The sequence below is a fragment of the Lissotriton helveticus genome, chromosome 2_2, assembly GCF_964261635.1.
Source record: "Lissotriton helveticus chromosome 2_2, aLisHel1.1, whole genome shotgun sequence".
NCBI lineage: Eukaryota > Metazoa > Chordata > Amphibia > Caudata > Salamandridae > Lissotriton > Lissotriton helveticus.
The window spans coordinates 243,269,917-243,276,809 of record NC_136060.1 but is presented as its reverse complement, the minus strand read 5'-3'; positions in this window follow the sequence as shown (position 1 = coordinate 243,276,809).

Genomic DNA, 6,893 nt, shown 5'->3' with positions numbered 1-6,893 from the left:
CTACACCAAGTGTTTCAATATTTTTCTTTAAATCTAGAGGCAAATATACAACTCTTCCCTTTAATCCTCTCTGTAAATCTGAAGGAGGCAATTTCCCTGTCTTAGGCTCCATGCGAACAATAGCCTGAAATGGATGCACACATTGAATGAGAATAGACTCATAAGTATTTAAATCCATCAGTTCAGAAGGAATATTTACCAACTCAAGATTATTATGAAAAGCTCTAGCAGGCATCTTATTCTCATCTAATTTATTATAACTATATTTACAAATACGTTGATCAGAACCCAAATCAAAACAATTCTCTACCAACAAATAAGTTGCAAATTCCTTCCACTCATTATTATTCTCCTTTTCACTTTTTAAATATAGATCAACTAGCCTGGTCGGATTTTTATAATGAATTTGTCTACAACAAATACAAGAAAAGTTTGGCTTTTCATCTGAAATGACCTTAAACCTTGTAATTTCTTGCTCAAAATTATCTGTACTAAAATTCTGTACATTTTCTTCCACATTTCCTTCTATTAATGTATCTGCACTTTCTTCTTCAGGACCAAAGTAACTAACCTCAATTTCTTCACAAATGTTGATCACATCTAACACAGATCCATGCAAAAGAGCACTGTTCAACTTTTTCAACATTAGTGCTGGACTTTTTGCATAATACAACCTTCTCACTAATTTCCTCACTTCAGTATGATGCACTGCTAACATCCTAAAATGGTGAAAAACACTCTGACATATTTTTTTAGAAAGACAAGCCAAAGAATGACCTTGCAAACCCGTTTTTTACCCTCCCTCTGCAGGGGTCTAATTCTTGCAACATCTTAATCTTCTGTTTAATACTTTTCTTAGTATACTTACGTAAAAAATAGCAAAACAAATCAATTGAATCCTGTCGTACACTACAAATACTACTACAATTCCAAGTGTACACTGGAGCCTTAGGACATCTCCCTAAAACTTCATCAGCTAACACCTCTTCTGCATTTCTAGTGACAATTTTCTCTTTTTCAATCGGGCTACCATTCCTAACCTCGTAAGCTCGACCACTGGTGTCAACTGCATGCAACAAATCATTACTCTGAAAGTAACTTTCTTCATTAAAAAACGGCTCACAACTTTAAGTATGTTTCCATTCTCCAGAAAAAACCTTACAAAAATTAGTTCTATTAATTACTCTTTTCCACTTACTTTTGACCTTCATAACATTGATTGGCTTATCTAGTGTTCGAATCCTACTGATTGCTAAAACAAACAGTTTTTTTTTTAATTCAAAAGCTTTCTCCACCATTGACTGTATATGTTTTTTCTTCTTATAAAAAGCTGTTTTCTTTTACAATTCTTTACATTTTTTAATAAATTTCTAACAACTCCTTTATGAAACATTAGCTTCCGAATCTAAACAAACTGATTTTTTCATCTATGTTTCCCAATTATTTTTTCATAATTTTCGTTTTTTTCTGGCTTTTCTTTGTAGTTACAGCTATATATATATTTTTCCTGGTTGGCCACACTTTTTTTAAATTGTGTTATTGTCCTTATAAAATCCTTTGTTGACTTACCAGGAGCTTTCTTTGTTTTTTCCAGACAATGCTCTTTAGATAAATCTTGTACTTCTTTTTCTTGGAAATGTAAGCCTGTTTATATCTTTTTTTTCTCACTTTTCGACAGCAGTTTCTTTTTTCTTTCTGTAGATAATTAAAATCTGTTGTGAAGAAAAAAAACATATTTAATTGATTTTTTTACAATTGTAGACCACTACTAGCATACTACATAGCAATTAGAAGCACTATATGTTGTTAAGTCTGGTTCACTCCATAAGTAATTTTAAGGCACAGCAGCAGAGTTCGGGCAGTGTATGAGATCATGCAGGGAGTGCTGTTCCAGGGTTTAGGACAGTGCATTAGTGTTTGACCATTATAGGGGCATTTGCTGAAAATTATGTTTCTGGGTTTACAGCAGTGCAGTAGTGTTGAAAGAGTTTAGCAGGTTTTGCTAGGGATGGTATTTCAGGGTTTAGGACAGTGCAGTGGTGTTCAGACACTGTAGAGGTTCAAGGTGGGACTGATAATTCTGAGTTTAGAACAATGCCTGGACACCACTGCACTGCCCTAAACCCTGAAACAGCACTACCTACAAGAACCCCTTTCACTGTAGTAATAATTTTACTAAATTGCAAGGCATACTGTCATGTGTCTAAGATCACAGTGTGAGTCACAATTTATTTCAGAAACATGTGGGACAATAATTTGCTTAGTTGATGTGTTTTTAAATTATGACAATACATGTCGTCATGGAGTGAGTCATTCCTTAGGACAGTTTGTGCTATAAAGTCCAAAGCAGCATGTGTGTCAGGTCTCTGAATTCCCAAATAGTCTCCATGCTGTGTTATAAAGATCCTGGGTCTGCTGTAGAAATTGCATAGCAACTGTCTCTGTAGTATGTAGTAATCATTTCAGTGAATTCTCATTTCTACATTCTCAGTTTCACCTTGAGCCTCTACACTGCATGAACACCACTGCACTGTCATAAACCTGAAACAGCACTCCCAGCAAGACTCTCTTTCACTGTAGTAATCATTTTACTGAATTGCAAGGCATACTGTCATGTGTCTAAGATCACAGTGTGAGTTAGAATTCATTTCAGAAAAATGTGGCAGAATAATTTACTTAGTTGATGTGTTTAAAAATATGATAATACATGTACTCATGAAATGAGTCAGGCCTTAGGACAATTAGTGCTACAAAGTCCAAAGCAGCATGTGTGCCAGGCCTCTGAATACTGAAATAGTCTCCATGCTGTGTAATAAAAATCCTGAGTGTGCTGTTGAAATTGCATAGCAACTGTCTCTGTTGCATTTAATGATCATTTCAGTGAATTCTCATTTCTACATTTTCAGTCTCACCATGACCCTCTACACTGCCTGAACACCACTACACTGTCCTAAACCCTGAAACATCACTCCCAGCCAGACTCTCTTTCACTGTAGTAATCATTTTACTAAATTGCAAAGCATACTGTCATGTGTCTAAGATCACAAATAGTCTCATTTTTTACCACAGTGCATACAAACAGACATTCTCTTGAATACCTCTGTACAATAGGAAATCAACAATCACAGAGACCTTGCTAAAAGTCAAACAACATACACCTGGAAATAAAAACTATGCTGTAAGACTCAGTTTACACCACAATAATGTGGGAACTAGTTCAAAGATTACAATTGTACAAGAAAACTCCCTCAAATCATTTTTAATGTTTAATCATAAATGTATTCTTGTGTCATTTCATATTGTAATAGAACATCTAGCATGATGTCATCAGGAATTTCAGTAACATCTTCATCTACTTCTGAACTTGACACACTCAATATCATCTAATGCATCTATGAATTTACGGTCCAAACTTTCATCCAAAAAATCACAGGTTATATCTCCTGCACCAATAGGTTGTTCTTCATTGCTGCTGGCCACAAAAGGTACATTTAAGTCCTCTATCAGAGTGTTAGAAATTTCAAAAGTGACTTCAATGTTCTTCTGATTTTCATCCATAATAAATTTAATAATGTTGTAATGTACCTAGCAGAAAAATATAAACACTTCAGTTTATTATTTTTACTAATAGATAATACAAAACTAGTTTTATCAATTTCATGAGTACATGTATTCCCATATTTTTAAAGACATCAACTAAGCAAATTATTCTGCCACATTTTTCAGAAATGAATACTGACTAACACTGTGATCTTAGACACATGACAGTATGCCTTGCAATTCAGTAAAATGATTACTACAGTGAAAGAGAGTCTTGCTGGGAGTGCTGTTTCAGAGTTGTAATGGATGTTGCATTGTAAAAAATGCGTTGTAAAGGTGTGCGTTGTAAAAGTATGCGTTGAAACGTCATTTAACCCCACTGCACTGTCCTAAAATATGAAATAGCACTTCCAGCAAGAGTCTCTTTCACTGTAGTAATCATTTTAGGGAATTGCATGGCATACTGGATCTTTATTACACAGCATGGAGACTATTTGGGAATTCAGAGGCCTGACACACATGCTGCTTTGGACTTTAGAGCACTAACTGTCCTAATGAATAACTCACTCCATGACTACATCTTTTAACATATTTTAAAACTCATCAACAAAGCAAATTATTCTGCCATATTTTTCTGAAATTAATTCTCACTCACACTGTGATCTTAGACACATGACAGTATGCCTTGCAATTCAGTAAAATGATTACTACAGTGAAAGAGACTCTTGCTGGGAGTGCTATTTTACATTTTAGGACAGTGCAGTGGGGTTGTATGACGTTACGATACATACTTTTACAACGCACACCTTTACAACGCATTTTTTACAACACAACATCCATTAATCAATCAATCAATCAATCATAGCATTTATATAGCGCACTACTCACCCGGAGGGTCTCAAGGCGCTGGGGGTAGGGGGTCCGCTACTGCTCGAACAGCCAGGTCTTGAGCTGCTTCCTGAAGGCGAGGTGGTCTTGGGTCAGGCGGAGGTGGGTCGGAAGGGAGTTCCAAGTCTTGGCGGCCAGGTAGGAGAAGGACCTTCCTCCTGTGGTGGCTCTTCGGATGCGGGGGACGGCGGCGAGGGCGTGGCTGGTCGATCGGAGCTGGCGTGTGGGAGCGTAGAAGTTGAGGCGGCTGTTGAGGTATCCTGGGCCTTGGTTGTGTAGGGCTTGGTGCGCGTGGGTGAGGAGACGGAAGGTGATTCTCTTGTTGACCGGGAGCCAGTGCAGGTCTCTCAGGTGTCCGGAGATGTGGCTGCGGCGGGGAATGTCCAGGATGAGTCGTGCTGAGGTGTTCTGGATCCGCTGGAGTCTCTTCTGGAGTTTGGCGGTGGTTCCGGCATAGAGGGAGTTGCCGTAGTCCAGACGGCTGGTGACGAGGGCCTGGGTGACCGTCTTCCTGGTCTCGGTGGGGATCCATCAGAAGATCTTACGTAGCATGCGCAGGATGTTGAAGCACGACGAGGAGACGGCATTGACTTGTCTGGTCATGGAGAGGGATGAGTCCAGGATGAAGCCCTGGTTGCGTGCGTGGTCTGTGGGTTTGGGTGCGCTGCCCAGGGCGGGGGGCCACCATGAGTCATCCCAGGCGGAGGGTGCAGATCCCAGGATGAGGACTTCCGTCTTGTCCGAGTTCAGTTTCAGGCGACTGTTCATCATCCACTTGGCAACGTCTGTCATCCCTTCGTGTAGGTTGGCTCTGGCGGTGGCGGGGTCTTTGGTGAGGGAGAGGATCAGCTGGGTGTCGTCGGCGTAGGAGATGATGTTGAGGTTGTGCTGGCATGCGATGGCTGCGAGGGGGCTCATGTAGACGTTGAAGAGTGTTGGGCTGAGCGAGGAGCCTTGGGGTACGCCGCAGATGACTTTGGTGGCCTCTGATCTGAACGGGGGGAGGCGGACTCTCTGTGTCCTTCCGGCGAGGAAGGAGATGATCCACTCCAGTGCCTTCTCCTGGATTCCGACATTGCTGAGGCGCTGTACTAGGGTACGGTGGCAGACAGTGTCGAAGGCCGCGGAGAGGTCCAGGAGGATGAGGGCCGCTGTTTCTCCGTTGTCGAGCAGGGCTCGGATGTCAACGGTGGCTGCGATCAGGGCGGTCTCGGTGCTGTGGTTGGCCCGGAAGCCAGACTGCGAGAGGTCGAGGGAGCCGTTCGTCTCGAGGAAGGCGGCCAGTTGCTTGTTGACGGTCTTCTCGATGACTTTTGCTGGAAACGGAAGCAGCGAGATGGGGCGGTAGTTCTTGAGGTCGGTGGGGTCGGCTGATGGCTTCTTAAGTAGGGCGCTGAGTTTGGCGTGCTTCCAGCTCTCCGGGAAGGTAGCGGTGTTGAAGGAGGTGTTGATGATGTCCCGCAGGTGGGGTGCGAATACAGTGTTGGCCTTGTTGAAGACGTGGTGAGGGCAGGGGTCTGTCGGAGATCCGGAGTGGATGGAGTTCATCGTGTTGACGGTGTCTTCGGTGCTGATCGGGGTCCAGGCGCGGAGGGTGGTTGTGTGGGGGGGTGGTTCGATCGTGGCGTGCGTCGGTTGAGTGCTGAAGCTGTTGTGTATGTCCGCGATCTTGTTGTGGAAGTAGGAGGCGAGGGAGTTGCAGAGGTCTTGCGAAGGGGTGATGTCGTTGTTTCCGGCGTTGGGGTTGGAGAGCTCTTTCACGATGTTGAAGAGTTCTTTGCTGTTGTGTGCGTTGTTGTCTAGTCATTCCTTGAATGCGGTTTTCTTGGTGGCGTGGATCAGTTGGTGGTGTTTTCGGGTGGCGAGCTTGAGGGCAGTCATGTTGTCCGGTGTTGGGTCTCTGCGCCAGGTTTTCTCGAGTGTTCTGCAGTTCTTCTTGAAGCTCTTGAGTTCGTCGTTAAACCATGGTGCTTTCTTGCTGCCGGGTCTGCATGGCGGGGTCTTCAGAGGGGCGAGGTCGTCTGCGCAGTCGCTGATCCATTTCGTGAGGTTGGTGGCCGCTTGGCTGGGGTTCGTTGTGCTGGTGGGAGGGTTCATGCTCAGGGAGGTAGCGAGCTGGTCTGCAGTGATCTTGTTCCAGCTTCTGCGGGGAACCTGTTGCTGGTGATGGTGGAGCGTGGTCCTTCTGAAGCTGAAGTGGACGCAGCTGTGGTCCGTCCAGTGTAGTCCCGTGGCGTGGCTGAAGGCGATGTCCTTGCTGGAGGAGAAGATCGGGTCGAGTGTGTGTCCGGCGTAGTGGGTGGGGGTGGTCACCAGTTGCTTGAGTCCGAGGTTGGCGAGGTTGTCCAGCAGGGTGGTGGTGTTGCGGTCGTTGTTGTTCTCCAGGTGGAAGTTGAGGTCCCCGAGGAGGATGTAGTCGGCGGAGGGGAGGGCGTGCGGGCTGATGAAGTCGGCGATGTCTTCGC